Genomic DNA, 13,425 nt, shown 5'->3' with positions numbered 1-13,425 from the left:
TTCTGTAATAGAGGTTCCTGAGTGTCTCCATCAGTTAAGCTCCAACTCTTGATTTAGGCTCAGGTCATGATCTTAGGGTTGGGAGATCGATTGTCAAGTTGAGCTCCATGCACAGCTGGGAGTATGCTTGAGATTCTTTCTCTCCATCTCTCTCTGCATTTCCCCCAGCTCACATGTATACATGCTCTGGATCCATCTCTCTCTCTCTCTCTCTCAAATAAATAAATGAATTTTTTTAAAAAAGAAGAAGAAAAAGAAAAGTTCTGTAATATTGGAAAAATGATTTAACACTGAAGTTGAGAAGAAAATCTATGGAAATAGGCCTCTGTGTTCCCAAAAGGAATCAAAGGGAAAAATGAGATCACAGGGCTAAATACTCAGTACTCAGGAAAAACCCATAATCTAGCAATCTTTCACCCCTCTAGTCAAGTGCTGGTGAGATTACTAAGGAAAAGAGCTGGATCAATGAGTTCCTATACTACTCTAAAAGAAATTTTAAAATGATGGTGACTTTGCCTTATCCTACCCCAAATCTCCTTCTTTGGGCCACCTATCTAACAAGCATGGTCCAGAACTGTTATATTCCCTTATTCTTTCTCTAATGTCTTCATCCTGAGAATGAAGTAGCAGAAAACTGTGTGCATGAAGTTGTAACCTTAAGTCTCTAGCTGACTGCACACTCTGGAAGGGATAATGAAGCATCTTATGAGTCCAACATAATGTAAGATTTAGCCAGACAAAGGCGCAAATTTGAGGGAAGCCCCTTGGGAGAGAAAAGGTCAGAATCCTAAGGCAGAAGAGAAACCATGCAGAGCCTTTTGGGCTATGCAAGGTAGTTTGGACTTGATTTTACACGAGTAGACCTTGCAAGACCACTGAAAAATTTGTCACCAGAGTAGACAACATGCTAATTGCAAATTGTATAGTATCACCTTTTCTGTAATTCCTGTACATTTCAGCCAGACTTTTAAGCTATTTTAAAGTGAGATATTTCTCACTCGAAACTTGGAAAATATGAATATCAGACAATTATGCTGTAAGCCATTGCTCTGTGGCTTACTACCCTCAGACCTGTTTGCTCTCTGTTTTATAGATGCTTAATTGTTTCTTCTCTGTTATTTCCTGTGACTGTTTATGTTTAGCATTCTAAAGTTACTCTTATTGCTACACTTACAAAAACCAATTTGGGAGCTAATCATCAGACACAAATTATCTTGTTTGTGCCATAACAGATTATTCATTATATATACCCATTGTTTCTCATCCAAATAAATTTTAGCGATACTAACTGCAGCTTTAAAAATTGGCCTTCCATAAACAGAAAGCCAGTCACTTATGTAAACAAAACACCACATTTACTTTCTTAATACAAAGGCCAGAAATTGATTACAACCTGGATATACGCTGGGAATCTGACCAATCTTGGTTCCCAGGTCAATGATGGTATTTGCTCACCGATTATTTAGAAGAGGGTAAATCATCAACTACATCTGGCTCAGCCCTATAAAGTGTATTCTAGGATCGGTTTAATGCCTTTAAACCATAGCAGAGCCGAAGTGCTAATTAAAGAGTTTCTGACTTTTTATGTAAAAGTCTTGTTAATAGAATTACTTCCAAATCAACATTTTCATCGTGTAAATCGTTCCTACTTCATCCAACAAGGCTTTATTCTAAACTTCCAAATACAAAAGCTACCTCAAGGAATAGGGAAAATATTCTGAAGCTCCTTTCATTTACAAGATAAAGCAGAGTCTAACTACATACTATATGGTACCTGCATATTTTGGTTTTATTTTGATCACAAAACAAAGAAGTCATAGTTTCACTTCTTGAAAGCACCTCAAAGATGAATTACCATTAAAGTCACAGAAACAATTCACTCTTGACATTCCCTTAAACAACATTCATTAGGCAATAAACTTGTTCATTTGCACTCATTACCCACAGAACTATTATTCTTATTTTATCTTACTCTTCTGACACTGAGCTATAACATCTCACTGCAGATACAGGTATGTTAGCAGTGTTACACTGCAATTTAGAAGTGAGATCTAAAACAAGGAAAAGACAAAGACCTCACTATTTTCCATGAAAAATACTGCTTGGGCAAAGCCTTTTCTTCTAAGCCCTTTTAGACTGAAAATCATTTAGTCTCAATTAACTCCTAATTAAATTAAGCGTCAGAGAGACTTCAACAAAATACCCATGAGTCCTAATATGTAGTATTCAAAAAATCCTCAGCTTGATTCCTAGTCTTTTATAAGACTTCCTCTTATTAGAGTTCAATGAAAATAAATTTGGTTCATTATATCGTGTTGTAGGTAGATTATTAGTTTCTAACATGTGTTTATTGGATAGAAAATGCTCTGCTGCTTCTTTACAGCATCTAGTCCACTGGGTAGATTTAAAAATAAAATTGGTCTATCAAATAGCGCAGCTCTGAAGAAAAGCTTACTGTTTTGTGGTTATAGAGTGACAGGCCCAACTGTGAAAACAATGACTGCTTGATTCTTTTGAAAGAGAACACTGAAGTGCCCACATAGTGGGTGATTCTGCAGTGCCTTAACAGGGGACGCTGGTGTTTGAAGACAGACTTCTGCTTGCCTTCTGCCTGGAAGGAGCAGTCCAGAGCAGTGGAAAAAAGAAAGAAGAGGTTCTTGTCAGAATCACATGAAGACAGAAAGTTGATGGCCATAAATTAGTTCTCCTGCCCAACTACCTGTGGTTGTTATTCCCCACTTCCAAACTAAATCAATACTAGCCAGTAGGGATTTTAGGAAGGACAGTCCATTGCAGTCAAGTTTTCTTTCCTAATACTCTTTTGAAACACTTATTATAAAGGAGACAGTGTTAAAATCTATTAACTGTTGTTGGGTTTCATTTTCCTTGTAAGCTTATTTCAGCATGTTCGTTGAAATTATGTTAGGAACTTCTCATTTTTCTACAAAGTACATTGACTGCTTTTACAATAAGGAAGAATAAACTAATAAAAAAGAATTGCATTTGAGGCAGTGTGATTCTCAAACTGTTCTTAGTTATTTAAACTGCCTATCGTATGACATAAGCAAAGACCTCCATTTTTCTCTCTGTATTTCATATTTTTCACCAAAACTTCAAACTTCTCTTTAAAAATACTTTCTGCCAATTATTTTTATTTCATTAGGATTGCATGAGCCCTTTTAAATGTTTTTTTCTGAGTAACTTAGACTGACCTTTTCCCCCAAGGCCTGGGTTTAATGAACATTTCCCTATCACAAATCTCTCAAACCTGTTTGAGGGCCCTCAAAAGGGCCCTCCAATACACAAGCTTATACTTCAGAGACAGTGATGCTGCCCTTGGAGCTCCATCTTCAGAAGCAAATTACTTCAAATGCGTCAATTCTCAATCTTTCAAGTACATGAGGGGGAAATTGGTAATTAATGTCTTAAAGCAAATTAATGCTGTATCGAATTTAGACATGTATTCCCAATTCCACCCTAAATCTGTAACGAGGTAACACATAAATAAACAAACTAGTGTATCCATGCTAAATATTTAAAATTTCAACTTAGGACATTAGCTAATGAGCTATTTTAGGACTATGATGTAAATACGGTTTGAAATAGGCAACAGGCAAATAGTAGTAGGGTTTTTAATCCATTGAACTCAGACCCCAGGTGCCTGGTCTGTTACATGGACTCCTACCCTCTGATTTTAGAGGTAAGTTGTGATCTGACCTGTTGACTGACCTGCACCATCTGCCATGAGTGGACAAGGATATAGGTTATGACTAGTCAGCTATGTCCCCCTCATCAGATACCTTTCCTAGCCCAGAGCATTAACTTTAAAGTGCCACCACATTAGTATCACAAAGAATCCCATCAAAGCTACTGTCCACAGTTGTGGCTCAAGATTGGCCACAACCCAACATGACCAAGTTGCAGCTGCTTTCTTGCTCCAACAAAGAGCTAGCAAGTTAGGGCTTTGAAGAAGTTTCTTGCTGTGCTGGACCACTTCTTGACATTTAGGCATGTTTCTTCAAAATTTTGACAGCCCCACTGAGTAGTTATCTGGCACTTTTCAGGAGTGGACAAGACATGAGACATCACATAAAACTGTATTTCTTATGTATTCCATTGCTTTTAATTAGGCTACTCTGACTCAATCAAATGTATTCCTTCATTCAAAATTGCATTTATTAATTCCACTATTCCATTTAAACCAGCCGTCCAAGCCCAAAGGGCAATTAATTTTCACCTCTGCCATAGCAAACAGGGAAAAGCATGAGTTTGGTTTAAACATATCTATATTTCTGTCTTTTGTGGATATTTTATAGCACAGAGAAACAGAGCTCAACTGATTGGAGCAAGGTGCTAATGAGACCAAGGGTGTGGATTCAATCTTTGCATGAGCCAATTAACTTAGACAAATTACCATTCCACAGATACAGGTTAAATTCCTAAGCCCAGCCAGTCATGTAAAAATAATACCAGTGAGCCAATATATGTATATATACATATATTACATATATATGTGTGTGTGTATATATATATATATACATATATATATATATTTAAGAAAGAATGTGGGTAGCTCAAGGCAAGTCACTATTGACTTGCTCATCAAAAAAGAGGAAAATCGGTGGGTCATTCATTCAGCAAAAAATATACCCTATCTGCAGTGTACAATGTAATGTGTCAGGTAAGTGGTAGACAGGAAGAAAATTAAGGTGAGGAGATCAGCTTACAATCTGACATCCAATCTCAGGAAACATCCTGCCCAACAAAGAAATAAAGTCTATTAATAAGGCTGAGACATAGAGCAGACTATAATATAAACAGGAAGAGTTAGTAAACATAATAAGATATATGATAAGTATCATTAAATTTGAAAATCTTCAGGGTCTTACAAAGGACAGATAGTTCATGTTCAACTAGTGTGATCAAAAGCGACTACAGGAAAAATGAAGGAGATCCCTGGGTGGCTCAGTGGTTTAGCACCTGCTTTCAGCCCAGGCTGTGATCCTGGAGTCCTGGAATCGAGTCCTACATCGGGCTCCTGTAAGGAGCCTGTCCCTAATGAATAAATAAATAAAAATCTAAAAAAAAAAAAAAAAAAAAAAAAAGAAAAAAATGAAATCTGGTGTGGAGTTTATAGGAAATATAGAGAAAATCCTAGAAATCATCAAAACCAGATGATAGAGGGCCTTGATTATTTTTTTTTTTGAGGGCCTTGATTATTAAGCTAACTTTATTTTCTAAGAAACATGGAATTTTTAGAATTTTTTTAAAAGATTTTATTTATTTATTCATGAGAGACAGAGAGAGAGACTGAGAGAGAGAGAGAGATGCAGAGACACAGGCAGAGGGAGAAGCAGGCCCCCCATGAGGCAGCCCAATGCAGGAATTGATCCTGGGACTCTCGGATCATGATCTGAGCCTAAGGCAAACACTCAACCACTGAGCCACCATAGAATATTTTTTTAGAATACAGCAACAACTAGATTAGAATTCTAAGGAACTAAACTGGTAATGGCACATGACACACTGGAGATAGAGGATTGGGATAAAAGCAGCCAAATTGAGCCTTTCTTGATAGCTTATATCAAGAACTCAATGAGAATGGAAACAAATTGAAGAAATGCTGAGAAAATGGAAATAGTCAGGATTTGGCAGTGGATTAAATGGGATAAATTATTGAAAGAAGGGAAATTTAAAATATATGAGGATTCAAAGTCCAAAAGTAGGAAGAATGGCAGTTCGATAAGTGGAAATAAAGAATAGAAATGAAAGAATTGGAATTAGCCAGTAGGAGTCAGGAAAGCAGATGATGACAGTGAATTTGTGTTTGTGTACATAGTTGACCCTCAAACACAGGGGTTAGGGACCCCACACAGTAAAAATTTGAGATATAAAACTTGATTCCTGGGGCACCTGGGTGGCTCAGTGGTTGAGTGTCTGCCTCAGGTTGTGATCTTGAGGTCCTGGGATCAAGTCTTACATCAGGGTCCCCTCAAGGAGTCTTCTCCCTCTGCCTATGTCTCTGCCTCTCTCTGTATGTCTCTCGTGAATAAATAAATACTTTAAAAAAAAACTCGACTCCCCCGAAACTTAACTGCTAATACGCCACTGTTGAACAGAAGCCTTCAGTATCAGTATCAGCCTATCAGTATCAGCCTGATACTGACATCATAAACAGTAGATTAACATACATTTTGTATGTTATGTGTATTAATATATTATATTCTTACAATAAACTAGAGAAAAGAAAATATTACTCAGAAAATTGTAAGAAAGAAAATACATTTACAGTGCTATCTTGTGTTTATCAAAAAAAAAAAATCCATATACAAGTGGACCCATACAGTTCAAACCTATGTTCAGGAATCAACTGTAAGGAATTTGAAAAACTGGCAGATAACTTATCTGAATTCATACAGCAGTCCATTTGTTTTAAGAAGGGATAAATCAATAATATCAAAATCTGTGGAAGAATAAAGGAGAATGGAGAGAAAAACCTGTTTGATTTGATAATAAGGAGAGCTAGTGGTTCAACAGACTATAGTTCCATTCTGGGCACATGTGAGTTTATACTTTCTCAATTGAACCCTCTAGTTAGATAGGGCCATATGACTAGATCTGTCCAATGAGTTTGAGCAAAAGTGACACGTCACATTTCCCGGCCAGAAAATATAATTTGCTAGAGCAAAACTTTGTAGAATTCTCTTTTCTTTTGCCAAGGCAACCTGCAATGTTCAAGGTATGAGCTGTTTCTTTAGTCTTGATCTCAAGAGTGAAGAAGACATGGAGCAGCTGCCCCAGTCCACCCACAATATTGCAATGATCATCTATCTGTAGAGCATGAGTGAGAAGCAAACTTTTGCAGTTTTTAGTGGCTGAGATTTTGGCTAAGATTGAGCCCATAGTAATAGAGCAGGAATTGGGGTAGCCATCAAGAAAGCAGCTTCACAGGGCAGCTGGGCTGGCTCAGCAGTTTAGCGCCGCCTTCAGCCCAGGGCCTGATCTTGGAGACCTGGGATCGAGTCCCATGTCGAGCTCCCTGCATAGAGCCTGCTTCTCCCTCTGCCTGTGTCTCTGCCTCTCTCTCTCTCTCTCTCTCTCTCTCTCTCTGTGTGTGTGTGTCTCTCGTGAATAAATAAATAAAATTTTTAAAAAAAGAAATACAGAAAGCAGCTTCACTACAGTGATGAGGGGGAAAAAAATCTGTCTTTCAGGATGCTGAGAAGTGATAGGATGGCAAAAAGTGAAGTATTCAGCAAGATCACTGTATTTAAATCTGGTCATGAAAAAGACAGAGTCCAGCAACTTTGAAGGTGATAAAAGAGAGAAATAGATTGTGAGAGCTTTTGTTGTTATTTTAGTGTGGGGAATCACTCCCAAGACAGAAAGAATATGAGAGGGGAAAAGATTAATAGAATAAAATTTCAAAAAAGCTGGAAGAGGGTCAAGGTAGAAAGAGTCACATTCCCTTCTCTGAGGCAAGAATAATGAGCAGCAAGATTAGCCATAAGAAAATGTTAAGATGGGAAGGGAAGAAACTCTAAGAGCTCATGTCATATGGTTTCAACCAGTCAATAGTGTTCTCTTCCCATACAAAGGCTATCATGTTTCAGTGCTATCCAGGACTTTATCACTACTCATGAAACACTAAATAAAAGCAAAGTCTTTCATGAAATTCATGCTCTTTTTAGCATATAATAAATAAGTACAATGTTCTGAACACAGTGCTAAGCAATGTGCAAGAGACAGGCATCTAGGGCATGCATTGTAATCGCTTTAGTAAACTTACACTCTGGCTCTGGGAAGAAAGTTAATATATATTTAAAATTAGAGAACAACAGCAAACTGTATATAACCTGGTGTTAAGGTGTAAAGTATAGAGAAGGGGATGATTACTAAGGTCTAGAAAAATCAGGAAAAATCTCTTTTAAGCAGTGGAACTTGAAGATATACAGAATAAAGACATGGAAAATGGAGGAGTTCCTAGTGATTAGAATGGGCCTGGTGAAGCTGGCAATCCAGGATGAGTTTGGCATGCTCTTGGAATGGGAAGATCAACCTGTCTACGGTAGAGTATGTGTATATGTGTTCAGTCAGAATTCTTAGCTGTGTGCTTTAGAAAACAACTCTGGCTGATAGAAGGATGCAGATAGCTCACAAAATCTTCAAAAGAAACATAGAGGGATCCCTGAGTGGCTCAGTGGTTGAGCGTCTGCCTTTGACTCAAGGCATGATCCTGGAGTTCTGGGATCGAGTCCCACATTGGGTTCCCTGCATGGAGCCTCCTTCTCCCTCTGCCTGTGTCTCTGCCTCTTCTCTGTGTTCCTCATGAATAAATGAATCAAATCTTAAAGAAAAAAAAAAGAAAGAAAAAAGAAAAAAAGAAACATAGAGCCAGGTGTTGACCAAAGCAGCCAAGGTCAATGACCAAAATTGTAATGCAAGACTTATCTAGGCATAACCGTAATGCAAGACTGTTCTAGAAGATTTTTCTGCAGCCATCAATGGACAGAGATACCTTAGTTTGCATTGTTGACCCCAGACAATCACAGATGCCTCTGGGAACCAGAGAGGTGTTGACACTGCTGCCACACATCACTATGCATTCTGTGAGGGCGACATCCGCCTGTATCTCTACCCTATGACCCAAAGTCAGGCAAAGTAGGTCCGAAGGAGAGAGCCTAGATCATGTGCCATAACATATGATGGCACTGCAAAGAAGCCAGGAAAAGTGATTATCTACATCAAAGACGCAGCTCTGCTTCATAAGGCAGGGGATTCCCCATAAATAAGAAGAGAGTTCCATTCCTGGGTAGCCAAAAGGCTACTATGGTGTCTATGACAAATAGAAATATGACTGCAATACCTAATGCAAAACAGAGGAAATGAATATAGAGGACCTGAAATCCAAAAAGAAGAATTTAGCTACCTATTGATGGAAAATAAGAACTATTAAAGAATTCAGGACAGAACAGAGATGTTATTGGAAAGAGAGTAGGTGGTTTATAAATGTTTGCTGAATGAAGGAATGATTACAGCAGTGAGTAAGATTAGATGGTTGGAAATCCATCTGTACCAGTAACCTAGGCACAGGAGAATGATACCTTGAACAAGGGAAGTAGAAGTAGAAATAGAAATGATGAAAAGCACCCATATGAAAAATATTTAGAGGAAAAGATCGATAGGTCCTGGTGACTGCTTCAGTATAATTAATAAATGAGTAAGCTCCCTCCAAAGTGATTCCAAAATTTTCAGCATAAGTTGTTGAGGACATTTAAATCAAAACTGATTTGGGTGAATTTCCATTTTGAAGACTAAACTTTCTTCTGTCATTTCCAATCCACTGTTAAGACTTTCCAGTGAATTTTCCATTGAAAAACTAGTTTTCAGCTCTAGAATTTCTATTTGGTTCTTTTTTATAGTTTAAAATTCCCTATTGAGGGGATCCCTGGGTGGCTCAGCAGTTTGGCGCCTGCCTTTGGCCCAGGGCGCGATCCTGGAGACCCGGGATCGAGTCCCACGTCGGGCTCCCGGCATGGAGCCTGCTTCTCCCCCCTCCTGTGTCTCTGCCTCTCTCTCTTTCTCTAAGTCTATCATAAATAAATAGATCTTTAAAAAATAAATAAATAAATAAATAAATAAAAATAAAATTCCCTATTGAGTGGCTTCTGAGTGGCTCAGTTGGTTAAGCATCTGCCTTCAGCTCAGATCATGATCTCAGGGTCCTGAGGCTCAGATCATGATCTCAGGGTCCTGGGATCAAGCCCCAGTGGGGCTCCCTGCTCAGTGGGAGCCTGCTTCTCCCTTCTCTTCCCAGCTCCTGGCTCTCTCACTATCTCTGTCACTATCTCTGTCCCATTCTCGAATAAATAAAATAAAAATATTTTTAAAAATAAAATAAAATTCTCTACTGAGAGATCTTAACATATTTTCCTTTCATTCTTTGAACATATTCATAATAGCCAATTTATAGTCTTTGTTGGTTAAATTTAGCACATGGGTCATCTTGGAGTTGGCTTTTATTAAACTTTTTTCTTGATTATAGGCCACATTTTCCTAGTTTTTTTCAAGTTTATAATAAATTCTTTTACACTGCATATTGTGGATATGTGCATATCTTCCTTTGAAGAGGTGACTTGTTTTTGTAGGCAGCTGAATTACTTGATGATTACTTTGAACCTTGTATGAAAATCTTGTTTCTTTGGTTTTATGCTTTCTAAAGAAGGTCTGTGGGAAGAACAAGGGGTTTTCTAAGCACCCCTTACTTGGAAGAATTTGACTTCCTACCTCTGTCTCTGCTGTGGATCTTGTCAGAGTGTGATGTTTGATGTTATATCAGGTGTACCATAGGCTTTATTCTAGGACATGGTCCTTAGAGGCCTTTCTGGTGTCTTAGCTAGATCTTAACAAATATTACCAAAATGTTAACTAGATATCTTCTCTGTGGCTGAGCTGGAATTCCAATGTCCGCAATGAACAATACTTGTTCAAGCTATAGAATCTCTCTATTCCACTCTCAACTCCATAGCTACAAGCCTCAGCTGTGTGGTAAGCCTCAGGTAGTCTCACAGGGCAAATAAGCATCCAAGTCCTCAGGCAAGACTGGTGGGAAACCTCCCTACAGACTTCCAAGGTTCCCCCTCTTTTCTCTCCAGCTTTTGTCTCTCCAGTACCCACATATTCCAACTGCTTCTGCTGTCTTGAACTCTAATCACTCTCTCTTCAGCAAAGCATAAGCACTATGAATTCCAGCATCCTGTGCTATGATTCAGAAATGTTTCCCAGGCAGACATCTAGGTCAATCATGGATGAGAAAAAAAAAAAAAAATCATGGATGAGAGCTCCTTTTTTCAGGGATCAGAGTCTTGCATTGCCTGTTATCTAAAACCTAAAGAGCACTGCCTCATATATCTTGTCTGGTTTCGTGGTTGTTTATGGCATGAGACTAGCCTTATACCAGTAACTCTGTCATAATCAGAAGCAGAAGACTGAATACATTAACGATAAGAGAATGCTGAAAAAATAAAGTGAAAATTCAATAGACTTCTGACATCTGCTTTGTCTCAGACCCTTATTATGAGGCCAACTATCCACATGCATTCTTCTGGAAGTCCATAAGTGCTGGTTTTAGCCAAGCCCCTCTCTCTGGCTTTTGTCCAGTCTGCTTACCAGTTTGACATTTAACCTCTCCTCAATCCTTCAAGTTCATTCTTGTTGGGGGGGTGGGGGAGGAGTGTTCTCTTCCTAGTTGTGAAGTTTTGCCAGCCTTAAAACCATAGTTTTTCTGTTATCTTGACTGAATTTTAGGAAGAAACATCTTTCCTTCTGTTCTCACTGGCCTCTCCACATAGGAAGAGAAGTGAGATGACTAGTAGCTCAGACTGGAAGAAGAGTTGTTCTAAGTAGGTGGTTTATCCCCCTCTGTGCTTCTTGTTCTCTTATAATAAACCTGTTCTTCTGCTGCAGGTCTCTCCTCCCCTGACGTATGGGGGGTGCCATGTAGGTGCCAAGCACCTCTGCCTGCCCTGGGCCAAATCAGTCTGACTCACTGAGAGAAAGAGCAGGAAGCTACTTTGGCTTTGGGCACAGGGTACATTTCAAATTAATATTTACTAATAAAACTGAACCCAGAGTAGAAAGATGTGTGATATATTGACCCCCTCAAACTTCAATAGTGCCCTAGCTTTCGCCCCGTTCCTCATTTTGATGACTCACTTGGATCCTTTCCTTTAACTTAGAAACTCAGCTCTTGATTTGTGCATACTTTCCCAGTTGTATCAAACCAAACTCTGTATAAGATTCTTTCTGCCAGCTCTGGCCTTCTGGGATATACAACTCTGATTCCTCCTCCCTATTTCTTGCTGAAAATATGAGATTTGAACCACAAAGAAAAATACCATTTTCATTCCTAAAATAAGCTTTATGTGGTACCTGTGTTTGTTTGTTGATTAAAGTACAATATAAATCATATCAAGAACAAGGAATCAATCCCCATACAGACAAATTAATTTAATTTTGCTCCACCTCACCTTGGCTAACATCCTAATTTCCCTAGTTCTCTAACCAAGTGGAACATAAAGAGAGAACCTATAATCATTAGTGGAACACTAGGACCATTAGTGGGACAACAGTCTAAGACTTATGCTGAATTACTCATCAGTGACAATCATTTTTGTGTACCAAGGATAACGTTATCATTACATATATTATCATTAGAAGATCCCACAAAACCCAAGGAGATTCCTTCCTTGATGTTAGACACATGGATGAAAAGGTTAAATGTTGGAAGAAAGCATAGTATAAATTTTTTATCCTCAGAGCAGTCAGGTCAATAATTATGAATTATTTATTATTATTAGCATCATGGAAAAATTTACTCAGCAAATATTACACGGATCGCAAAATGCCAAGTACCACAATGGAGAATAGACAATGAACACCCTCAAGGAATATACAAAATGGTTGAGAAGGCAAGACACATTCACATAAGAATATTGCCAACTGGGACGCCTGGCTGGCTCAGTGGTTGAGGGTCTGCCTTCAGTTCAGGGCGTGGTCCTGGAGTTCCAGGAAAGAGTCCCATATTGGGCTCCCCTTGAGGAGCTTGCTTCTCCCTCTGTGTATGTCTCTCCCTGTGTCTCTCTGTGTCTCTCATGAATAAATAAATAAATAAAATCTTTAAAAAAAAAAAAAAGAATATTGCCAACCATTCAAAATAGTACAAAAGATGTGTCCAAATAGATGGTACAGATAGAACGTACAGGAAATGTGGCAGAAAAAGATGACGTGTCCTGGGGACTATCCACCTCAAATCTTACATTGGACATTGGGATCTGAGTTGGATTTTACAGTTTGAATGGGATTATTAGATTGGATCATATGAAATTGCCATTCCAATGCATCAAATATGTTGAATATCGGCAATTTCCTGTGGTTCAATCTACTAGGTTGGTAAGTCTCTTTTGCATGTGAGGGAAAAAGTATGGAGGTCATCTTTGAGTCACGAGTCACACATCCATTGTCTCATTTAATCTTCACCACAATCCTGTGAGATAAAAAAAATCTTGTCCTCATTTTTTTAAATGCCGAAACTAATGTTCAGAAAAGAATCTTGCCGGGTCATACAGTAGTAAAGGGAGAAGTTGGGACAAAATTCAACTATCTGATGCCCTTACTGGCTCTTTCCTGCCCCACTGTACCATAGTGGAAAAGAAAGCCAATCCTTGCCTCTCTGTAAAAATAATTAAGTGATTGATATTTTAAGATAGCTGTCATCTATGCACAAATGTCTCCTAGTTTACACTCGAAATCCTATAGATTATATATTATGTATTCATGGGGAATGACACTTTTCATATCTATTCAGTACTATTCCTTAGAGAAAAAAGGAGATTAAGATGAGTACTAAAGCTTTCTTACATGCTA

This window comes from Canis lupus, chromosome 25 (assembly GCF_048164855.1).
Source record: "Canis lupus baileyi chromosome 25, mCanLup2.hap1, whole genome shotgun sequence".
NCBI lineage: Eukaryota > Metazoa > Chordata > Mammalia > Carnivora > Canidae > Canis > Canis lupus.
The sequence above is the reverse complement of the archived record's forward strand: the minus strand, read 5'-3'. Positions refer to the sequence as shown.